We start from the raw sequence: 25557 nt of genomic DNA on the forward strand, positions 1-25557 counted from the left end.
TGGGTTCGAGCCCCGCGTCGGGCTCTGGGCTGATGGCTCAGAGCCTGGAGCCTGCTTCTGATTCTGTGTCTCCCTCTCTCTCTGCCCCTCCCCTGTTCATGCTCTGTCTCTCTCTGTCCCAAAAATAAATAAACGTTAAAAAAAAAAAAAAAAAAAAAAAAAAGAAGCAAAAGACAGAGATGTGTTAAAGAATCAGAGGAATAGACTTCTGGGGAAAATGGCAGAGTAGGAGTTTATCAGCCAGAGAAAGACACATACCATATGATTTCACTCAAATGTGGAATTTGGGCAACAAATGAACAAAGAAAAACAGAGACAAACCAAAACACAGACTCTTTTTTTTTTTTTTTTTTTTTTAGTTTATTTGTTTATTTTGAAAGAATGAGAGGGTGAGAGTGAGCACGAGCAGGGAGGGGAGAGAGAGGGAAAGAGAGAGCTCCCAAGCGGACTCTATGCTGTCAGTGCAGAGCCTGACCCAGGGCTCGATCCCACCCACTGAGAAATCATGACCTGAGCTCAAACAAAGAGTCAAAACGCTTAACCGACTGAGCCACCCAGGTGCCCCATTAAACTAGTTTTGAGCTATATATTTTATGGAATCTACATACAGAGCAAGTAAATGGAAAAGTTAGCATCCTGGCTGAGGTGGGCTGTAAATGTAAAATACACAAGAGATTTCAAGCACTAGGTGTTTGTGTTTGATGTGAATGTGAAACATCTTGGTAATTTTTGTACTGGATAAGTGTTGAAATGATAAAACGGTGACACGTTGGGTTAAATAAGATACGTTCTTAAAATTACTGTCACCTGTTTCTTTTTCACTTCTTAACATGGCTAGGAGAAAGTTTGAAATCGCATACGTGGTTCCCACGATAGCATTAACAGTTCTCTGGAGCAGCTCGGCTCTCCATTAGTTTATGGCTGGCTCCACACAACACATAAACTGTTTTGAAGACAATCAGTTAACTGAATCTAGCAACTGGTTACTTTGAAAGTCACTTTTTCTTCCTTTACAAAAAAGAGCTAATGGAAGTGAGAAATAAAACTCATGTGGATTCAAATGGAGGTTCCTCAACCTACTAGCTTTATGTCCTTTGTCAAGTTTATTAACATCTTGTGAATAATACGTCTATTTTGTAGGGTTGTTGTGAGGGTCAAAGTAGGCCAGATAATGTGCTCAGCACATTTATTTAATTTAATTTAGCTGCCCCTAAATTTAATCCAATGATTAAAATTGGAAATCATAAGAGGAGGCGATGTATTCTTAGAAAGTTCAACATGGACGCTAGACATCCCAGGTGGAGAAAAGAGGGAGGAATGGGGATGGGATAAATCTCAAATTTCTGCCCTGCAGGAAACAAGGAGGAAGATTAAATCTGTGGTGAAAATTATGAGTTCAGTTTTAAACACTGAGGATTGGGTGACTGTGGAAATTTAAGAGGAGACGATGGTTAGGTAAGAAATTTAGTTTTGTTGCTACGATAGGTCTGAATCCTCAATAGAGACAGAATCCATGGTGAGGGGTGGTAGGCGGAACCATGAAAAGGTATGAAATTGCCCAGGGAAATTGTTGAGTGGGAACACAATGAAAAGACAAGCTAGCTGTGCAAGGAAATTTGGAATCTTGACATCTAAAAGGAGGGCAGATGAAGAGGAGCCTGGAGAATAGACTGAATAGGAATAGAAGGACAAATAGAAAAAAGATACACAACAAAAACCGAGGAGGGATGAATTCCCCTGCATGCCCCCAAATTTGTGGAAGAAAAGAAAATACAAAAATATACTCACCAAGTCGTCCCTGTCCAAATCCAGAGGGAGAGGGGTCAAGGAGTGTCTAACAATGCACCACCTGGTGACTAAATTCTACAGAGTTAAAAAATTCTGGGCCAGTGGGCATGGTGATGGTCACCTGTTTCTTTCATTCTTGACCTGGGAATGTCTGTGTTCTTCTAGACTTTAGGGTAGAGACTGTAACACAACTGAAAGAAACAAATTATTCATTAGGAAAATAAATGAGGTGATCACAAAGAGTCCACAGTGAGGAATTAGGGTTTACACTTTTTTTTTTAAGGCTGTTTCTTCTAGAGAAACATTTTAACCAAGTGCTGAAGTTTCATTATTGTCCACTGTTTTATTTCTATAAGAAAATAAGCTAATAAGCAGTATATGTGGTTCTATGGGAAAACACATTCAGTTACTTTGCAATAATATTATTAAAAATCTTCTCCTCATTGTTGAAAATGGTACAAATGACTCCTTATCCCTCTTATTCTTTTTTCTTTAATTCCAGTATAGTTAACATAGTGTTCTATTAGCTTCAGGTGTACAATATAATGATTCAACAATTCCATACATCACCCTGTGCTCATCATAACAAACCCTATCACCTATTTAACCCACCGCCCCATCACCCCCCCACTCTGGTAACCATTAATTTGTTCTCTATAGTTAAGAGTCTGCGTTTTGGGGTGCCTGGGTGGCTCAGTTGGTTGGGCAACCAACTCTTGATTTTGGCTCAAATATAAATAAATAAATAAATAAATAAATAAATAAATAAATAAATAAAATTAGAAATAAATAAATAAAAATAAGAAGGTTGAATTTAACAACCAAAGAAAAACATAGTTTCACATATCCAAGTTCCAAACTTAACAATTCTCCAATAACTGAATCCAGTGCCAAGAATTGTTCGTTTATCATGTGCTTTTATATTGAAAACACTTGTTCATCTTTTAAAAAATTTGATAATTTTTTTAATACTTATTTATTTATTTTAATTTTTTTAATGTTTATTTATTTTTGAGAGAGAGAGAGAGAGAGACAGACAGAGCATGAGCAGGGGAAGGGCAGAGAGAGGGAGACACAGAATCCAAAGCAGGCTCCAGGCTCTGAGCTGTCCTCACAGAGCCCGATGCGGGGCTCAAACTCATGAACCATGAGATCATGACCTAAGCCGAAGTCAGAATCTTAACTGACTGAGCCACCTGGGTGCCCCCAAAATTGATATAACTTTAAAGAAAAACATATCGGTTTAAAAACTACTTGCATCCAAAAGAAGTAAATTCACTAACTCCTCTGTTAACCCACTATTACTAACATTGAATTGAAAGAAATACTGAATAAATTGAAAATCAACTCTTAATTTACAAATATCCACAAGGTATCCTTCAAATATTTCTTGTAATTTTTATAGTTAATTTTCATAGTGTTCTGAATCATAGTTTAAAGCTTCTTCTTATTGATTTATGTTAAATAGTATATAAAATCATTATTATTGATTTACATTATGCAAAGACTCAATTTCAACATATGTTCTTGTACTTGTCTAGCTAGTTCACAGACAAGCTTTTTCTTTCTTATAACTTCAAATCTAGCTCATTCATAGGCAATGTGATATAGCAGTAAAAAACATAGATCAGACTTCCAAGTTTTATGTTTGGATTTTGAATATTTGCCAAGCATTCCTTTTCTTTCAAGAAAAACATTGAATTGGAATTAACAGTGCAGTTAATCCTTGTACAACTCTTCCACAATTTAACCAACAAACACTGGTGAAGAACACAAGATGATTAAATTCATTGTCTTCTATTTCTTTCAGTAATTCCAAAACAATTTGATGGCTCATAGCATTTGCACATATTCCCTGAATAATGTTAAATGCATCTATGGCAATTTTCATAGTTTGCTTCAGAAAACTGGGGCATATATGTTTTCAGTATGCATCACAGGTAGAAACAAAGCAGGAAGGGAAACATGTTTCTTGTCTTAAAATTTCAATAAATCAAGACTTTTGGCTTAACAGAGTTGGAGCATCCTCTGTTGTGATAGAAACTAATATTTCATATCAAAAATTCTTTGGCAGACATATGAAATTAAAAATATCTTGGGGCTGCCGGGTGGCTCAGTCAGTTAAGCATCCAAATCTTGGTTTCGGCTCAGGTCATGATCTTACGGTTCCTGAGATCAAGTCCCGTGTTGGGCTCCACTTTGACAGCATGGAACCTACTTGGGCTTTTCTCTCTCTCCCTGTCTCTCTGCCTCCCCCCCAATTGCTCTCCCTCTCTCTCTCTCTCTCTCAAAATAAATCAATAAACTTAAACAAAATCTCTGTTATGACTTCCATTTAAGCCATAAATTGACCACCTTTCTTCATAAATATGGATGTCCTTTGAGAAATACACATCGAATGTTAATTTGGCAGGGCTTTTTACATCACATGGCTCACCTACAGATAAGAAGCTAAAGACAAGTTCCTGCAGCTTTTCAAAGTTTGAATCAGTTGATCTTTGGTGTTATAGAGGTCTTGCATTCCATGGGCAATTGTTTGGCTTAATTGAAATCTTCAACTTTTTGTCAAATATCTTTTTTAAAGTCTTTTTCTCATAATTTTCTAACAAAGTTTTCATAATTGAAATAATATATTTTCCAATTTCTTCATCTAAAAATTATTTTGTGTGTGTGTAAGAACCAAGCTATTTTAGGGGCGCCTGGGTGGCTCAGTCCATTAAATGTCTGACTTTGGCTCAGGTCATGATTTCCTGATTCATAGGTTCGAGTCGCAGTGCACTCTGCGCTGACAGCTTGGAGCGTGGAACCTGCTTCAGATTCTGTGTCTCTCTCTCTCTGCCCCTCCCTTGCTCATACTCTGTCTCTCTCAGAAATAAATAAATAAATAAACTTTTAAAAAAAGAGCTATTTTATAGTTGGCTAAAGTTAAAAGCTTGGATTCTTTTAAAATTATTTTTTAAAACCTTTTCACATATTTAATTCTAGTTCTAGCAGACAAATTTTATCAATTCTTTTTAACTTTTGAGAGGAAGTAACTTGTCAGCTTTACTATGTATTTGCTGAAAATGTGTCTTAGTATTATAAACTTTATTTTTCTTAACACAAAAGATAGATTTTTGGTTCTGCTTTGTCACAGCAAAATATAACTTCCATTTATTTTTATTTAAAACTTGCAAAATTTTTTCAAGTATATTTTATTCTATTCTCTACTGTTGTAGTTGTTTAGGCTACTGCATCTCCATTCTATCCTGTATCAATGTTATGCCTTCATTTCTTTTTTTTATTTAAAAAATGTTTTTTAATGTGTATTTATTTTTTGAGAGAGAGATAGAGTGCAAGCAGGGGAGGGGCAGAGAGAGAGGGAGACACAGAATCCGAAGCAGACTCCAGGCTTTGAGCTGTTGGCACAGAGTCTGACGAGGGGCTCGAACTCACGAACTGTGAGATCATGACCCAAGCTGAAGTCGGACACTTAACTGACTGAGCCACCCAGGCACCCCTATGCCTTCATTTTTAATGTAAAAATTTGTTCATATTGTTTGGCAGGAAAAATAATTTAATTATATCATTATTTAAAATAATAAATATTGTGGCACCTGGGTGGCTCAGTCGGTTAAGCATCCAACCTAAGCTCAGACTGAGGTCTCGTGGTTCCAGAGTTCAAGCCCCACGTTGGGCTCTGTGCTGACAGTTTAGAACCTGGAGCCTGTTTCAGATTCTGGTCTCCCACTCTCTCTCTGCTTGCACTCTATCTCTTTCTCTCAAAAATAAACATTAAAAGAGTTGTATACTCTTAAAAAATAAAAATAAAATAATAAAATAGCAAATATTTACTAAATAAAGGTTTAAATAGCTATAGGTATAACTCCTGGTCTCTGCATAAAATATTCATAGAAATACAAGGAACATAGAAGAATAATCACTAGAAATTATCAATCTCTTGACAATGACTAGATTAGCAATATGTTCATGTTTAATACTAGAATCAATGCACATACTTTTTTTTTTTTTTTAACTAGGCTCCACACCCAACATGGGGCTTGAACTCAAAACCCTGAGATCAAGAGTCATATGCTCTACTGGCTGAACCAGCCAGGCACCCCAATGCGTATACTTGATAAGAGAATTACACTATAATGACAGTATGACTATAATTTATATTAGGGATTGACAAACTTTTGGGAAGGTCCAGATAGTACCTATTTCAGGATATGAAGGGTGAATAAGAATAAAAATCAAGGATATTATGTAAATATTCATATAAAAAGAAAAAATAAATTTCCACAATTTTTTATTGATGAAACTCAAAAGATAATATAATAACAATGGATTAAAATATTTTGATAGTGTATGCTACTTAGGAGAAGAATGGAATTTTGGAACAAGGGAGATAACCTTTTGCTTATTTGGGGTTCAAAGTCAATATTCTCATCAAAGTTAATTGTGAATGTTCATCTGTTAAGGCTAGTGTGTTTTAAAATTTTATATATTTCAATTTTGAGAATTTACTTTTCACATAGATACACCAAATACAGGTATTAACTCACAAGCATATGATTTTAGTTGAGCACACTCATCATTTGGATGGCATCTTTTGCCTTTCAGCATATCACTGCATTGCCCATTAATCACTTCCAGTTGAAGTAAAGGTGGACACTCCTCAATTGCATGATTAAATGGAGTTTGAAATATGGAAATTTCCTTCGCATTTACATCGAGATCAGGAAAAAAAAAACGCTATTTAGAACCGTAATTTTAGTTCGAAAACATATATCTGTTGCAATCTTCTTGTGTTTACCTTTGACAACATGTAAAGTTTATAGAGCAGCTTGACATTACTTGTGATTCAAATGTTAGCTGTTGTCAAAAAGACTTTACCACAGTATGTTTCACATAGAAGTGTTGTTTTCACTTGTAATTTTAGGAATTCGTTAAGCAACATTTTCAAGTCAGCGGCAAAATTCATTTCCAAAGGATGGGGTTTGAATCTTATCCTCTTGGATAGGGGGCTGGCAAAGAATCTTCTTCCTTATACCACTTCTATATTCTTTCTCCCTCTACCGCTTGCTTTCTTCCTCTACTAATGGAATTATTACTCTTCATTTTCTTTTCTTTTTTCAAAAATGCCACTTTATACAAATATATTTGACATATTGTGTAATTTAAGGCACATGTTAATGCAGTTAGCACCTCAATTATGTTGCATATTATCCTTTTTTTAGTGGTTGGAGTACTTAAGTACCAGTCTCTTAGCAAGTTTGATGATTATAATACAATATTGTCCACATTCACTATACTGTGCCTTAGACCTCTAGGGCTTGTAAATACTCATTCCAAGTTTGTACCCTCACACAACATCTGTACTTCTGATTTTTAAAATGAATCATGTTTCATAAATATTTTAATTCCCTCCTCAATTTGTTGAATTCTTGAGGAATTTGTTTTTCCCTTTACCTTTTTTTAAACTTCTAGTCAGAAGTTTTGATTTCTGCTCCAAACAGATTGTAGGTTTGACCACTTTAGAGATGTCCACTCTTCTGCTAATTTAAATAGAAACTAATGAAAATCGTTAAGTAGTTGTCTCACCAGTAGATTTCACATCAAGGTCTTGCTCTTCTTTCAGAGGAAGGATCTGTGATGAGAATGAAGCACATTTCTAAAGCTTTTATTGGTCACTTAGCAATGGATGGTGACAGCTGTCACCATCTCATCAGCGAATCCTCTTATTTCACACTGATTTAACAGAAGCCAGATTGTTGCATTTTTATGATCAAAATTTATTACTCTTCTCATTTCCCATTTTTGTTGAATATGAAATCTTCCATAAATACCATTTAAGGTCCAAAGTACATGCAATCATGCATATAATTATTCATATAATCAGAGCCCAAGCTGGTTACTGCAGTTGAGAGAGCACAGAGCTCTTTTAGGAAATGCTTTGTTGATTATGAATGTCAGGGTAAAGGTGATGCTGTTTATCCTCCCGTTATCTTTATTATTATTGACTTCTTTATCAGTATCATAATCTATCCAAATATATTTAAATGAAGACATTGGGAGCCCAAATCATCCATTCCACTTTCTCTCTTCATATCCTGCCATGATTTAGTCTTCCTCTTTTAGGTTTCTTTGGATAATTAATAGAAATTTGTGGAAATATTAAATCTGATTCCTCTAAATAATTTAATAACAGATATTAAGTCTGATTAGACTTGTGAACATATCTCCTTCCAACCTGAGAAGCTGATTCCTTAAGTATAAAGAAGACAGAATTCACATGTCAAAGCAGAAATCACATAATAAAAACTATTAGCTGTATTTTAAGGTTCTAATTATTAGTTAGATCACATGAAATATTAATCATATGACAGGAAATCTATTTAACTGAGTCACAACTAAAATTTGTAATGAACATCACAAGCCTTAAATATTCTAGTTTTGGGGATCGGCTGTAGGGAAAGGATCCAAAATACAGGTAGAAGCTTTTCTCCACATGTTATAATTTTTCTGCAGCAGTATTTTAAAAAGAAAAAAAAAAGACCATCTAAATACTACATTAAGGAAAATGATAAATAAATTATAGTGCTTCATAGAATAAACTGCAATAGTTTAATAGTTATGAAATTTTTATCATTATTATTAATAACCAGATAATTATAGTTTCAGATTAAAAAGGCCATATGGAAAATTGGGCACATAGTATGATTTCAAGTGAAATCATAAAAATAAGCATAGGAAAAAAGTTACATAAAAATCCAGTGAATGTTAAAGTTTATTTTTTCTGAGGAGTAGCATTAGGTCGAAATTTTTACTTCTTCTTTATACTTTTCCTATATTTTCCAATTTTCTACAATAAGCATAAATAATGAGCCATAAACCACCTTTAAAAATTATAGTTAAAATATTTTAAAATATGTTGCTGTTGATTATGACATTAAGTATATTTTCTTCCAACAGTTTGTCTCTACTAGATAGATGCTAACTGCAGTTTTAAGAGGAAAGAATTTATTTTTGGCCCAGTGAATGGTAAAGTGTGGAGATTCTAATTAATTTGAGGAGTTTTAATAGTTTCTGTGATTCAGTCTTTAAAGACCTAGTCCATATAATTTTCTGTAAAGAAATAACATAGTTATTTTGGGGACCATACAGATTGCTTGATAGAATTAACCCTTTGATTCAGGTAGAAACATCTACGCATCTTGCTCATCCAGTTGGTAGCTGCCTTTCACTCAGATCCCCTATTTAACTGTTCTTAATTAATAGAGTGAAATAAAGATAGTGTGAAATATGATCTAAATGAACCCAAAAATTGCTCTGACCCCATTTCCATTAAAAATTTCTGCTGACAAGTTTTCTATTAGTATCAAACAGGAAGTTTTATTTTTTAATTGTATTTTTTTAAAAGATTTATTTTTGAGAGAGAGAGCACAAGTGGGGACGAAGCAGAGAGCGATGCAGAAAATCTGAAGTAGGCTCTGTGCTGACAGCATCGAGCCCCATGCGAGGCTCAAATTCACAAGCCTTGAGATCATGACCTGAGCCAAAGTCAGATGCTCAACCAACTGAGCCACCCAGGAGCTCCTAATTGTATTTCAAAAAAAAAAAAAAAAAAAAGCAAAACTACTTAATATGATATTTATTATGTGCAAGACACTGTTCTTAGTACTTTACAAATCTTAATTTATTTAATCCCCACTAAAGTCTTATGTAGTACAGCCAAGAATTGAACTAGGCAGTTGGATTTCAAGATTAAAAACCATAACCTTGTACATGGAATATGTAATTGTCTCAATATCTAAACAGTTCACAGGCCTACTGATGAGTTCTCAACTCTAGTCTTTACTGATTATAGGCTTATATTCTGTTAAATAGTGAAGAGGCAGATCTGTGTTCGCACCAAAGGTTTACAATGAATCTGGTATTGTTTGGTAGATACCAAGCTTTGAAAATATATCTCATCAAAGAATTCTCTAATTTTTTTTTTTGTTAAATGATTTGAAGATTTATTAATCTACTTTTTTTTTTTTAAGTTTTTATTTTTATTTGAGAGAGAGATAGAGAGCAAACGGGTGAGGGGCAGAGAGAGGAGACAAAATCCCAAGCAGGCTCCACACTGTCAGCACAGGGCTTGATGCAGGGGCCTGAACTCACGAACCATGAGATCATGACCTGAGCCGAAGTCAAGAGTCGGTTGCTTAACCGACTGAGCGACCCAGGTGCCCTATTAATGCACTTTTAAATAGCAAGATAGTGTCTATGAATCTCAAGGTTTTCAAAACTTCATTTACGAAGGATTTTTTTGTATTTTAAAAAAATTACATATTAAAAAACATAGTCAATTCACATGAAAAATCAATCAACACAATGATTTCATAGTTATAATATGACTGACCTTCCAAGAAACTGACACCAATTTAAAATTTAAAGATTGAAATAAAACATAAAATTGAATTTGCAAAAATCTTCAAATTTTAAAGTTATATGGATACTTACAGTTTTTCTAGTTTAGCAGATTTTGTAATGTAGTGATATTTTCTCCCTATCTCCAAGAAATAGCCACTAGCTTCTATCTGAATATTTATAGATAAGGTAAATATGCAATGTTTTGAGGCATAATATGTCTTTATGGGCTAGAGCTCATGATTAAAAATATAAGTTTTTCTCTGTGGTGACCTAAATTTTCACATTTGTATGTTGAAAACATTTCTTCTAATTCTAATTCTGTCGCACTGACTTTCAATGAAAGAAATACCCTAAACCTATTTGGATAGAGCTATCAGTTTATCTCTCAGTCTTTCCCCTGCAAACAAAAATATCTCTCACTCTTCAACTCTTGACACAGTTTCCAGAGTATCAAATTTGGTGTCATAACTGTATGTAGTGACCAGAGTCATTCATTGATTACATTTCATGTATAGACATGAAGTCTGCATTTTAACTGAAATTTGTTTGCATCATCTTTTATATGCTTACGTCCAATTCCATCAAAATCAAACCAGTTACCAGTCTAGGACTGAGAATCTCTTGGGGTCCCCTGAGAAGTCAATGGATAGGTCTCTAGAAAATTACTCTGACAAAGGTTCTCGTACTCAAACATGGTGAGAGATTGACACTGGTAGATGGGAGATCTGGGATCCACAAAGACAATGCAAATGATGGTGATTTTCAAATGAAGAAATTGCTCTCATGAGGAGATCAAGGGAAGCTGTGAATCTGATTGGAGAGCACCTACCAAAGGGAAGGAAAATCTTAGCAATAGATAAGATTTTATTCTTGAAATTCATCTTAAAACAGGGAACTTAAACATTTATGGGCTTTGCAAAAATAAAAACAAATACAAATTTTAGAGTATTCATAGAAATAAATTTCATCAAGTTACATTTAAAATCAGTTCCTATATGTTTTATTTTACTAATATAGGTACTTTCTCTAAAATATTATTGAACTCTTGTATTTAAGAGACTGTCCTAGTAACAGAGGCTATAAAGCTGAATAAAGCATTCTTTTCTCTAGATTTCAGTTAATGACAAAAAGCTAATGTGTAAAAAATTAAAGAATATAAAAAACATGAGAACTGTCATAGTGGTATACAGCAGAAAGATTTGGCAACAACTGTGTCTGATAATATCAGTTACTGACTTTTTCAGAGAAGTTAAAAAATGTGTGCTTGGCTTGAAAGAAGATTAAACTTTCAAGGACTAAATGAGTAATGGTTATGCAGTCTGGAAACTTGTAAACAAGATTAAAAGTGCAGAAAGTTTCTAAGTAATTATTTGACTATGAATTGGTTCTTTTGCAGTGAAGTCTTTATAAATCTATAAATAAGGGAAAAAAGGATTAGGGATGAATAGAATTTTCTTCAAAATACTTGACAGCCCATGAACTTGCTGGAAAAATACAACCAATAACTATTTTAAAAGAGTGTTCTGGGGGTGCCTGGGTGGCTCAACTGGTTGAGTGACTGACTCCTTATTTCAACTCAGATCATAATCCCAGGATTGTGGGATTGAGTCCCTCGTCAGGATCCACACTGAGCATGGAACCTTGCTTGGGATTCCTCTCTCTCTCCTTCTGCCCCTAGCCCCCTCTCAAAATAAATAAACACTTAAAAAAAGAAAAAAATTAAAAATTTAAAAAAGAGTGTTCTGAATTGAACCATATTTTTGACAGATGGTCTGGGAATACTTCTGTGTGCCTAATGAGTAAATTGAAATAAAATAAAAAAATAATATTTGAAATGGCAGAGGAAACACAATTATTAATTAACATTGTCAAAGAGCATAAACAAATAATCCAGGCCAAAATAATCATTAAAGAATTATCCATGGTGACAATGCAGTTTTATGTTCAGGTGTCAACCATTTCTTTCCTGAGCCCTGGGGAAACAGAGGCTTTCAACTGTGGAGGAAAGAAAGGAGGATATGTGAATGTGATCATTAACGGGAGAACAGGGCTTCTGTTGTTTTGTGAAGTGCAAAACAACCAATGGGTCACAGGACAGCAGAATATGCTGGAAGCCCTTTGGAACTCAGTTCTGAGAATGCCATTTCTTTCCCCTCAGGGAGCCCTGAAGAACAAGGAAATTACTTTGGTCAGTATGCCTCTGTGTGTGTCTGTAAATATTTTCGGCTTATTCCAGTCTCTGAAGCAATTGAGGTTTACCACAATGCTATTTAGGAGGTTTGATTTGAATTTGATATTGTAGGGAATTATTTTATGTAGGCTTCTATTTCGAGAGTATGCGTTTGACCTTCACTCAGCTGTGCTTTTTTTGTTACACAAGAACATGGGGCATAAGTGTTCAGAACATTAAATTTTATGTTTTTTAAAATTTAGAATTGAATGGGAATATATTGTAGAAATTTGTTTTGAATGAGATTAAGATGTAGAAATGGCGGAATGGTTTCACTTTAAATAAATCAAATAAGAACAGGATGGGCTAGGTTTAACATCTCCCCGGTTTTCATGGGATGTGTTAGACTGTGATAGAGTGAACTCTTGATTATGCAATTGTACCAAATTCGTGCTACATCCTATAGGATGACATTCCATGTCTCTTCTTCCCACACCCAGTTCTTTCAAAATTGAAATCAGCCACCCAGGTCAGCACCAACAGTCCCTTGGGATCCCCCTAAGAAAGCAGTGGATGGGTCTCCAGAAACTGATTTTGTCAAGAACTGTTTTTAATCACTATAGAAGATGGACTCCAGGTGGATCTGGGATCCACAAAAACTGGAGGTGGTGATGATTACCACCTTAAGGGACTACTATCATGAGGCACTCAATGGAGCCATGAATTCTAGTCGAAGAATTTGGTACCAAATGGTACCTAAAATTTCAGGTTTGGACTTCAACTTCATTCTTAAGATATATCTTAAGTAGAAAAAGATTTATGGTTTTCTTATGAAATTACATGAATTTTGAGTGTTTCCAGTAATTATAATTTACTCATATTTTTGTTACATTTAAATCCTGTTTTGTAACTTTCCCTTCCATTCAAACCAATATTAGTAATTTCCTCAAAAGACATGATTTAGCATTTGGGTGTAATTAACAATGTGCAAGTATGGAAATACTATACTATACTCTACACACACACACACACACACACACACACACACATATACACCTACATACAGTATATATAAGAATTACAATAGCACTAAGTCCAAAGTATACTCGGAAGAAAGTAGCTAGCCACTTTTTTCTGAAACTGGCAGCTTAGGAGGCATAAAAATATGTAATTGATGTTGAAACAACTGAAAGTTCAAGAGTTAGATGAATGGTAGGTATCATTTTAGAAAATCATAAATAAGGCAGAAAATAGTGAAAGCATCTTGTTTGTGATTATGAGTGTAGCTTTGTACAGCAGAGGATTTACAGTTTTGGAAGCAAGAAAGAATATCAGCAATGAGCATACCCATCTTGGAAAAATCTGTGATAGACTGAGGGCCTCTGTGAAAGACAAATCAATAATTATATTTGAAGACAGCCTATTGAATTGATTCATATTATTGATAGCAAGTCTGAATAGTTTCTCTGTTGCCCATGAATTGAAACAAATTAAGAAAGATATTGAGAGAAGCAAGAGAAGACAATCATTATTTCACACAAATCCAGAAGCCTAAATCAAAATGTGGTCATAGCCATTATGGATGAAGATAATACGATTTTCCTTTCAGGTATGACCATTTTTGCCTCAGTCCTGAGAGAACAATGTCTCACCTCTAGGGGAATGAGTGAGCAACATGTAACTCTGACCATTCAGGGGAAAGGAAAGCTTTTGACTTTTTGTGAAGTGCAAGTCATTGGGCCAGGGCTAGTAGAAGAAGGTACTGGAAGCTTTTTGACTCCCAGATCTGAAGATCCCCAGTTTCTTCCCAATGGAGAAGAAAGTTCTATTGGTTTCTATGCTTTCTTCCTCTGAAACATTTTCAATTTCATTATTTTTCAAAACAATTGAGATTCAACACAATATCATTTGAACTTTATTTTGTAAAATGTGTTATTTTGTATATACTGCTATATTTTTGTGGCCACTATATTCCTCCTCTTTTATTTCTCCCTTTTTGAACTTCACATCCATTTAGAAGTCTCTTAAACCTACAAAACATTATATTTGGCCTGATCTTTAAAAAATTTGGAAACTTTGTTCCACATACGGGGCTGAAGTGCCTAAGAGTAATGAACTACAGCAGGGTGTTTCATTTGTCCCCTTGATTGGTTCTCTGCGAAAGAGAAAATAAAGTAGGAAGATAGATGGCTCCCATATTCAGGGAGCTCAGTGAGAATCTGTTGGGTCCAAGTAACTATTTTGCCTGTTATTCATGGTATATATCAGAGTGTATTGGCATCAACACTGGGTTGCATAAGAATAATGAGTTCATGATACAACTAGATGGTATTCTCACATTGCTTGTCTTTTTCTCAGATTCAGTCCTATCGAAATGGAAGCCAGCCACTCAGTCCAGCACCACAAGATCTTTGGGAACCCAAGAAAGCAGTGGATGGGTCTCCAGCAAGTAACTTTGACAAGGGCTCCTATATTCAAGTGACTGGAGGCTGACCCCTGGTAGGTGGTAGATCTGGGATCTACAGAGACAGGAAACAGTGTGATTATCAACCTAAGGGACTGCTGTCAGGAGGAGACTAATAAAGCCATGACTGATTGGAGACTCACCTGGTAACTGGGAGAAGTTAAATCTTAGGTATTTAAGGAAACTTATTTTTCAAAAATGATTGAATCAATATTTTGGAGGGTCACTGACCTAATGAAAATTTTTTTTGTTAAACTTTATTTTTAAAGTAAGCAATAGTAGAATCTTTCAACTCATATGTTTAAATGCTACTTTCTTCTTTAATATTGTAGTCACTGGTTGAGTTAAAGCATCTTTTCCGTCACTCATATATAAAATATTATTTTGCCTACTATGTTTATGTAATGTTTTTTGTTTGGAAAATTTCATACATGATCATGTTAAAAAATTTTTTTTATAAAAAGATATAGTAAGTGGCCCTTCCACCCAGATCTCTTGGTAGCTCATCACAAATCAGCTACTTTTAATAGATTTTTGTTAACCAAGATTTATTGAGATAGAACCGAACTGTAACACTATGTAAGTTTAACATGTACAGTGTGATTATTTGGTACATGTATACATTGTAAAATGATTACCACAAAGGGGCACCTGGGTGGCTCAGTTTGGCTAAGCATCCAACTTTGGCTCAGGTCATGATCTCACAGTTCGTGAGTTCGAGCCCCCCATCAGGCTGTCCGCTCAGCACTGAACCCATTTTGGATCCTCCATCCCTGTCTCTCTCTGCCCTTCCCCCATTCACATTCTCTCACTCTCTTTCTCTCTCTCTCTCTTTCTCTCTGTCTCTCAAAAATAAATAAAACATTTAAAAATAAAACAAAATAAATAAAATGATTACCACAAAAAATTACTTAATACATCCATCACCTCTCATAATTACCTTTTTTTAAAATAGTGAGAACATTTAAGTTATATTCTCTTAGCAACTTTCAAGTCTATAATACAGTATCGAGAACTGTAATCATGCTGTGCACTAGATCCCCAGATCTTATCATCTAAAACTAGAAGATTATACCCTTTGACCAACATCTCCCCATTTCTCTGACACCCAGCCTTTGGCAACCTCCATTCTACTCTGTATTGTTATGAGTTTGGCTTTTTTAGGTTCTACATATAAATGAGGTGAAACAGTATTTGTCTTTCTCTCCCTGACTTATTTCCTTCTGCATCATTTCCTCGGTATCCATCCATGTGTCACAAATAGCAGGATTTCCTTGTTTTTATGGCTGAATAATATTCCATTGTAGGTATTTTCCTTACCCATTCATTCATCAGTGGCAGCTTAGGTTGTTTCCATGTTTTGGGTATTGTGAATAATGCTACAGTGAACATGGGAGTGTAGATGTTTCTTTGAGATAGTGATTTCATGTTCTTTGGATGCATACCCAGAAATAGGATTGCTGAATTACATATATCAAGAGGTTAGCTAGTCTACTCCGTAATATTGCTGCCTGGGCATCCATCTTGTTTGGCCAGGCAGACTGCAGAGGCCTTAAACTGACATTAGTTCCTCATGCAAGTTTCTGCCTCAGATAGCAGCGGGCAGTCGTAAGTAAATGTAAGTTCCTATGGTGACTTTCCTCAATGGCCTTGTGATAAAAATCTCTCCTCTTCCTGGGGCCTTTCCTTTATGTGCTCCTTAGATAAAACCCCTGCAAAGCTAACCAAAACCCTACTCTTGTGGTTTGAATCGACCAATCTGGCCTTAGACCAGGATCTTTCTGTAAGCAAGTGCCCTAGGTTCTGCCACTCTCTGCCTACACCAGGCCTTGACTTCCCATGTGGCCCCTCGAGGCATGCTGTGTTTTCCCTGAAACCTGTGAGTAGTATTCTGTTTTAATTCTCTGTGGTTTTTGTGGAACCATAGCTCACCATCTGACATCCCAGGGCTGTACTTAACAGACATCAATTTAATAAAGTCACAATAATATGGTAATTCTATTTTGAATATTTTAAAGAACTTCCATGCTGTTTTCTATGTGGCTTCCCCAATTTATATTCCAACCAACAGAGCACAAGTATGCCCTTTTCTCCACATCCTCGCCAACCCTTGTTATCTCTTGTTTTTTTGATACTAGCCATTCTAACAGGCATAAGGTGGTATCTCATTATGGTTTTGATCTTCATTTCCCTGATGGTTAGTGATGTTCAACATCTTCTCATGTACCTGTTAGACATTTGGATATCTTCTTTAGAAAAATGTCTTTTCAGGTTCCCCCCCTGTTTTATAAATGGATTATTTGGGGTTTTATTTTTTTGCTATTAAGCTGTAAGAGTTCTTTATGTATTTTGGATACCAGTCCCTTATCAGATAACTTTTTTGTAAATATTTTCATTCTATAGATGGCCTTTTCATTTTCTTTCTTGATTGACTGACTTTATTTTATTTTTTTCTGTGCAGAAGCTTTGTAGTTTGATGTTTATTTTGCTTTTGTCACTTGTGGTTTTGGTGTCACATCCAAAAATCATTGCCAAGACCAATGTCAAGGAGCCTTTTCTCTCTGTTTTATTCTAAAAGTTTTACATTATCAGGTCTTACATTAAAGTCTTTAATCCATCTTAATTTTTGTGTGTGGTGCGAGATAGGGGTCAAGTTCATTATTTTTCCTGTGAATATCCAGTTTTCCCAGCACCATTTATTGAAGAGACTAATCTTTCTCCATCAAGTATTCTTGATTCCCTTTTCAAATATTGGTTGATGATACATGCATCAAATCTGTGCTCTTAGTTCTGTTTGTTTGGCCAATGCATTGGTTTTTATTCCAGTACCATACTGTTTGGATTACTATAGCTTTGTAATATAGTTTGAAATCAGGAAGTGTGATACCTCCTGCTTTTGCTATTTGAGGTCTTTTGTTGTTCTATACAAATTTTGGGATATATATATATATATTTTTTTTTTCTATGTCTGTGAAAAAGTGCCATTGGAATTTTGATTGCATTGAATCTATAGAAGATTTGGGGTAGAATGCATATTTTAACAATATTAATTCTTTTGATCCAACAAAACGATATCTTTCCATTTGCATCATTTTTTAATTTCTTTCATCAGTGTTTTATAGTTTTAAGGGTATAGATCTTTTGCTTCCTTGATTAAATTTATTCCTAAGTATTTTATTGTTTTTGATGCCACTATAAATAGGATTATATTCTTTATATCCTTTTTTTTTTTTTATTCTTTATATCCTTTGCAGATAGTTTGTTGTTAGTGCACGGACATGCAACTGGTTTTTGTATGTTGATTTTGTGTCCTGCAACTTTCCTGAATTTGTTTATTAGTTCTAACAGTTTTTTGGTGGAGACTTTAGGAGTTTTCTTTATATAAGATCATATCATCTGCAAACTGAAAGAATATTACTTTGTTTCCTTTCCAGTTTGGATGCCTTTTATTCCTGTTTCTTACCTAATTGCTCTAGCTAGAAATTCCAGTACTATGTTGAATAAAATTGGTGAAAGTGGGCACCCTTGTCTTGTTCCTGATCTTAGAAGAAGAGCTTTCAGCTTTCACCATGGTATAATGTTAGCCATAAGCTTGTCGTATATGGCCTTTATCATGTTGCGGTCTGTTTATATCAAATTTGTTGAGAGTTTTAACCATGAAAAGATGTTGAATTTTGTCAAATGCTTTTTCTGCATCTGTTGAGATGATCCTAAGGTGACTTTTTATTTTTCATTCTATTAATGTGGTATATTATATTTATTGATTTGCATGTATTGAACCATACTTTCATGCGAGGGATAAATCTCACTCGATCATGGTGTATGATTCATTTAATGTACTGTTGGTTTGTTAGTATTTTGTTGAAAATTTTTGCCTCTGGATTCACCAGGAATATTAGCCTTCAGTTTTCTTTTCTTGTATTGCCCTTATCTGGCTTTGGTGTCAGGGTAATGCTGGCTTTGTGAGTCTGGGAGTGTTCCCTCCTCTTCGATTTTCTGGAAGAGTGTGACGATTGGTATTAGTACTTCACATGTTTCTTAGAATTCACCAGTGAAATCATCTGATCCGGGGCTTTTCTTTCTTGGGAGGTTTATGGCTACTGATTTAATCTCCTTACTTGCTCTTGGTCTGTTCAGATTTTCTATTTCTTCCTGATTCAGTCTTGCTAGGTTGTATGTTTCTAGTAATTTATCCTTTTCTTCAAGGTTATCCAATCTGTTGGTGTATAATGTTCATAATGGTCTCTTACAATCTTTTGTATTTCTGCAGTATCAGTTGTAATACCTCCTCTCTCTAATTTTACTTCATTTTTTTTCTTATTTAGCCTAGCTAAAATTGTCAATTCTATTTTTCTTTTCCAAAAACCAACTCTTACTTTCAATGATCTTTTCTATTTTTTAATCTTTGTTATTCCCTTCCTTCTGCTAAATTTGGGTTTAGTTTCTTTTTCTTTTCCTAGTTTCTAGAGGTGTAAAGATAGTTTGTTGATTTGAGATCTTTCTTTTTTAAAAATAGGCATTTATTGCTATAAACTTCACCCTTCGATCAGCTTTTGCTGTATCTATAAGTTTTGGTATTTCCACTTTCATTTGTGTTTCCACTTTCATTTGATTCAAAATATTTATGATTTTCCTTTTGATTTCTTCTTTGGCCCATAGGTTGCTTAGGAATGAGCAACTTACACATATTTATGAGTTTTCCAGTTTTCTTTCTGTTATTTATTTCTAGTTCCATAGTATTGCGGTTGGAGAAGATACTTGGAATGACTTGAATCTTTAAATTTGCTATGACCTGTTTTCTGACATAACATCATCTGTCCTGGAGAATGCTGTTGGATGGAATCTTCTATATTTATCCGTTAGATTCATTTGGTCTAAAGTATAGTTCAAGTCCAGTGTCTCCTTATTGATTTTCTTCCTGGATGATCTGTTCATTATTGAAGGTGGGGTATTGAAGTCCCCTACTATTACTGTATTGTTGGCTACTTCTCCCTTCAAATCTGCTGTTGGCATTTGCCAATCTGTTGGCATTTTCTTAATATATTTAGGTGTTCCAATGTTGTATGCATATGTGTTTACAGTTGTCAAGTCCCCTTGTGAATTGACCCCTTTATCATTATACAGTGACCTTTTTCTCTTGTTTGAGTTTTTGACCTAAAGTCTATTTGGTCTAAGAGAAGTATAGCTATCTCTTTTCTCTTTTATTTGGAATATTTATATGGAATATTTTTTCCATCCCTTCACTTTGAGTCTGTGTGTTTTTAAAGCTGAAGTGAGTCTCTTATAGGCAGAATATAGTTGGCCTTTTTTTTTTGTCATTGTAATCTTTTTAGCCACTCTTTGGATTAGAGAAACCAATTCATTTACATTTAAAGTAATTATCAATTTGTAAGGACTTACTAGTGACATCTTATTAGTTTTCCAGTTCCTTTGTTTCGTTTTCTTCTCTTCTTGTCATTCTTTGTGAATTGATGATTTTCTATAGCAATATGCTTTGATTACCTTCTCTTTATCTTTTGTACCTACTGTAGGTTTTTGCTTTGTGATTCATAGGGTTTACATATCATTTTAACATCATAACATAACATAGGTATAATAGTCTATTTTAAGCAAATAATGATGTAACTTTGATTACTTACAAAAATTATTCTCTTTTACTTCTCCCTGCATATTTTTTGTTTTTGTTGTCACAACGTATATTTCTTTAATTTTTTTTATATTTATTTATTTTTGAGACACAGAGAGAGACAGAGTGTGAGCAGGGGAGGGGTGGAGAGGGAGACACAGAATCAGAAGCAGGCTCCAGGCTCCCAGCTGTCATCACAGAGCCTGACATGGGGCTCGAACCCACAAACTGTGAGATCATGACCTGAGCCAAAGTCGGACACTTAGCTGACTGAACCACCCAAGTGCCCACAACTTACATTATTTTATATTGTGTGTCCATTAACAAATTATTGTAGCTATAGTTATTTTTAATACTTTTGTTTTTTGATCTTCATACTAAAGTTAAGTGATTAACATACTATTATATTACAGTATTAAAATATTCTAAATTTAATGTTATACTTACCTTTACCAATGTATTTTATATTTCAGCTTTAAGGACTGCTTTCAGTATTTCTTGTAAGGCTGGTCTAGTGATCATAAATTTTGTGTGTATCTCAAGAGTCTTTATCTCTCCTTCATTTTTGAAGGACAACTTTGCTATGTAAACTATTCTTGTTTGGCAGGTTTTATCTTTCAGCACTTTGATTATATCATCCCACTCTTTCCTGGCCTGAAAGATTTCTGCTGAGAAATCCACTGAAAAGCCCTATGGCATTTCCCTTGTATGTGAGAATTCTTTTCTCTAGCTGCTTTAAAAATTGTCTCTTTGTCTGAAGTTTAAATACTGGGAAGAAAACTAAAACAAAATACATGTTACTTAAATCACCAATTGTTACTTAACAGTGTCTGAAATTACTAGTCTATGCAATTAGCCAGGTGATATGAATTAGAGACATAAAATTCTGCAAGGAAGAAGGCAAAGTAACTTTTCAGATTATGTCATTGTAAATCTACAAAACCAAAGGAATCAAGTTAAAAACAACTAGGAAAAATAAGATCATTCAATATTCTGACTTGTTAAAAATTAAAATACAATAAGTAATATGTTGTTGGATATAAATAATAATCAATTGGGACATATAATGAAAGCATAAATAAGAGAAAAAATCCCATTTTCAACAGCAACAAATAATTTTAATACTTGGGAGAAAATTAATACAAAATATATTGAACATGGATATTTTTAAATTAAATTTATGGAGGGACATCAACTCAAAACTATACCAACCTAGGACCTCTCAAATACTTGAATGATTTGAATACTTTAAATGATGTACCTTGATCTTTTTCAAAAATATCTGATACTATAAACAAACAAATTATTATAGATTATTCTATACATTTAATACAATCCCCCCAAACTGCAGAAGGAAGTTTGTTAGGGGATTTGGAACAAACTATATGTTTATTATTGAGTTTATTTTGTAAAAATTCATGCTAAAAATAACATCTGACATTTTGTAGAAATAATTTATGTATGTATAGAAAGATGTTGCAAAGTAACAAGTATCAGTGATTTTTTTTTCGTAGTAAAATAACTTACCAAAGAAGTGAAGACAATGGACATCATTTATAAAATGTAGCTGGAGAAAAGTGAAGCTATCAATGCCAGAAAACCAATGCTGACTGTAAAATTGCCATAATAGTCACAATAACTGTTATGAATTCAGTCATTGCTTTCCAACTACCTGATAAGGAAAGAATAGAACATCTGATTTCAAAGTATTTTATTGACACTTCATTGATTTCTAATTTAATTTATGTGATTTCTTTGATCACACTAACAAAATCAAGCCTGAAATTAACTTTTTTTCTCTTCAGATATGCTATCATTAACTCTGTAGAACCTGGAAAATTAGAATCTGTTAGATGTGGGAGAATGAGAGGAAGATATGTGATTGTCAACACTCCAGGTAAGAAACATATCCTCAACTTTGTGTGAGATGCAAGTCTTTGGTCCATGCCCAGTTTTGCCTATATCAAAAGCCACATGGGTCAGTGGGTGTTACATATATTTTCCTGATTAATAGGACATTTCATTTATTTTTTTAAGTTTATTTATTCTGGGGAGATAGAGAGATAGTGAGCAAGGGAGGGACACAGAGAGGGAGACAGAATCCCAAGCAGGCTCCATGCCTTCAGTGCAGAGCCTGATAGGGGGGCTTGAACTCATGAACCATGAAATCATGACCTGAGCTGAAACCAAGAGTCAGACGCTTAACCTATTGAGCCACCCAGGCGCCCCATGACATTTCATTATTTTTATTCAGTTATTTCATTATATCATGAAATACAGAAGGGAGGACAACATTCTTCATATTAAATAATATGGAAATTGAAATATCTAACGATGCTGCGACTCTGACCTCATAATCTTCCTCAGAGTATTGTTTCATTTCTCTTCACTGTCCATTTCCTCTGTTGTCTTATTTATTCAGTATTTTCTTTCTTGTTTTATATTTTCCACTTATCGATTTATTTTTGTTAAAGATTATGTGAACCTAGGGCTTCTCATATTTGAGTGAAGGGAAAAATTTCTCATAGATTCCCTGTATTAGTTTATTTCCTTAGTTCATGTTGCTTAAATAAATGCCAACAAACAATGAGATATTTACTTTTTATGCTTATGTTTCTTATTTAAAAACTATAAAACAAAACCTAATTGATAAATTAATTACCAAAAGAACTATAAATCATATTGTTAACAAAGTTTAGAGGGACTGGGAAGATGTTTTGCTGCAAATAAACCATAAAGAGCAAAAAAAAAAAAGATATTTTACTTATGTTCAACTTGACTATTTGGCTTTACTTGGAACATTTTTCAAGTTATTATCATCACCATTTTTATTTTCCTTTTTTAACTATACACATTTTGTTAAAGACTGATCCATTATTTTGGCAGATCAATTCACTTACTAGAACACTTCAAAATGATTTAAGATACCACTGACTAAAAATAATTTATTGTATACAATTATCCTACTTTGTCTAAGTAGCTTGAATATTGATACATACAAAGGTAGCATCCATCTAATACATCTGCTTGCTAAGTAAATATACTGCCAAGTTTTTGAATATGGTATTGTTCCCTCAGGGAAAAAAAATTCTTGGCATAATTAGAAAGGGAATTACGGGTAGAAAGTGGAAATAAGGGTAAATAGAAAAATACCTAAATATAAATATAAAAAAGACCTGAAAGAATTTAACTATTAGTCATTTCTACTTTGAGAAGAGGGGTGGTATTTAGGAAGGGGTAAAAGTTTATTTTTATTTTTTCATCCATAGATGCTGCACTGAATAGCCATGAATTCATATGTTAACTTTTAATATAAAATTAGTAAAATCAGAAAAAAAATTAAGTTAACTCATTTTGTACTTCTGCATCAAAGACCACACTTCATTTTACAAACAAGATCTAAACCTCTCATTTAGTGATTGTCTTTCTTTATCTATTTAATTTCTTATCCCTAGAAGTCAAAATTATCTTAGGATTAAAAATACTCAGTGAACATACCTTTATAATGTAATAAATCTTTTCTTTGACTAAAATAACCTTTAATGTTAAGTCCATTTCTATAACAGTACCTGTGGTTAATGATCAGAAAAATAAATATGTAAAGAAGGCAATAGAAATAAAGATCACATAAAATATCACCTTTCTTTCCCTTGTTTATACTATAAATAGGAAAAATCAGAAGCAATGTAGAAAACCATTAAAATTGCCATTCGTCCCAAGCCATATTCTGACAACAGAATTAATTTAAAACTTGGAATCTAAATATGAATCATGGGAATCAATTCTCTTTTGCATGAAGCCATTTGTAGAGAATCAGGAGATGACTGGTAGTTTGAATTCATAATAGTAACAATGGTACATTTTAGCCAGATCAATAGATATGAGGTATAGTTTATATATCAACTTTTCAAGAAATGGAAATATTTTTCCCCATTACTTCCCCTTAAAAAAAAGTCACTTCCCATTCTGCCAGCAGTACATTGCACTTTTCTTTTGGTGTATAGCTCATTTTGGCTATACTTTGGCATTTCAGGTCCAATACTATCTCGGGGGAAACATCTACCCAACAATCTCTGTGATCCTTTGATATATCCTGACAAGCTATTGATGGATCTTTCATGAGTGACTTTGATAAAATCCCTTGTATTCAGACCCCAAAAGAGACTGAACCCTGGTGGATCACGGATCTGGGTTCCCCTTGGGCTGTGGCCATTGTGTCATCCACCAACTGAGAAGAATGGGTCATGAAGAGAAAAGGAGCTGTTGTTCGGCCTGGACACTCACCTGCTTACAATGGCAAAACAAATTCCAGGTAAAGATCGAAACTTTAAGCTTCAAAAATAACAACTAAATAACTCAGTAAGTGTTTATATCGGTTTATGCCCATGCAGCAGTAGTTCTTTTCTCTCATTGTAGTTTGGAGAATCAACTGTAGACAAAGATATCTGTATCATCTAGGTATATGGAAACAGATACGCTATTCTCAAATGAACATTTAATGTATTTAAGTTGATGTTTCAATGTGCTAAAAGGGAACCCTTCCTTGAGGTAAAAAGAATGAAGTTAACATGAGCATTTCATAAGATTTACTGGTAATTTGATTGAAATAATTAATTAATTCGGCCAAAAAAATCCAAGCAGTTGATACCATATAATTAAATACTGTAACTTTTTCTAGAATGAAAAAATAAATATGTAGTACCAGCTCTAGATGTAAGCTAGGTATGTCAACTCTATTTAACCATAAAATTTACCTTTTCATGTATCTTAAGCTCGAGTAATGTGAGGAATGTAGATAATCCCATTTGTATCCATAAGGCAGGTGGTTTCCTGCAAAATTGATACCGGAACCTAGATTCTTATAGTAGTGATACAGTGAGTCTTTTTCTTTGTTTTTGGAACATAGAAGAGACAGATTAGCAATCTTGACAATATAACTTTTACACAGATGAAGTGAAAGATACGCAGGAAGCATAGAGGCAGTGAAAGAGGCAATAACAGTCTCAATTTGCAAAGCAGCGACATAAGATTTTTTTTTTCCTATTTGATTTGCTACCATACACTCATATTACTTTGTTAACTTTTTAAAAAAGATCCACTTGGAGA

The 25557-nt window shown here is 34.1% G+C and overlaps 1 protein-coding gene across 1 annotated transcript in view; it reads left to right on the plus strand.

The window, feature by feature from the left end:
• The window catches only part of LOC109268649 (histone H4), a 46483-nt gene extending 21850 nt beyond the window's left edge, over window positions 1–24633 (plus strand). Inside the window, exons 3-5 of the mRNA XM_053894974.1 lie at window positions 14720–14860; window positions 22257–22348; window positions 24603–24633. The gene's annotated coding sequence lies outside the window, so the exon portion shown is untranslated. The remainder of the gene's footprint in view (window positions 1–14719; window positions 14861–22256; window positions 22349–24602) is intronic.
• The last annotated feature ends 924 nt before the right edge of the window (window positions 24634–25557 follow it).

The sequence above is a fragment of the Panthera pardus genome, unplaced genomic scaffold (assembly GCF_024362965.1).
Source record: "Panthera pardus isolate Hobbes unplaced genomic scaffold, ASM2436296v1 HiC_scaffold_6, whole genome shotgun sequence".
Taxonomy (NCBI): domain Eukaryota; kingdom Metazoa; phylum Chordata; class Mammalia; order Carnivora; family Felidae; genus Panthera; species Panthera pardus.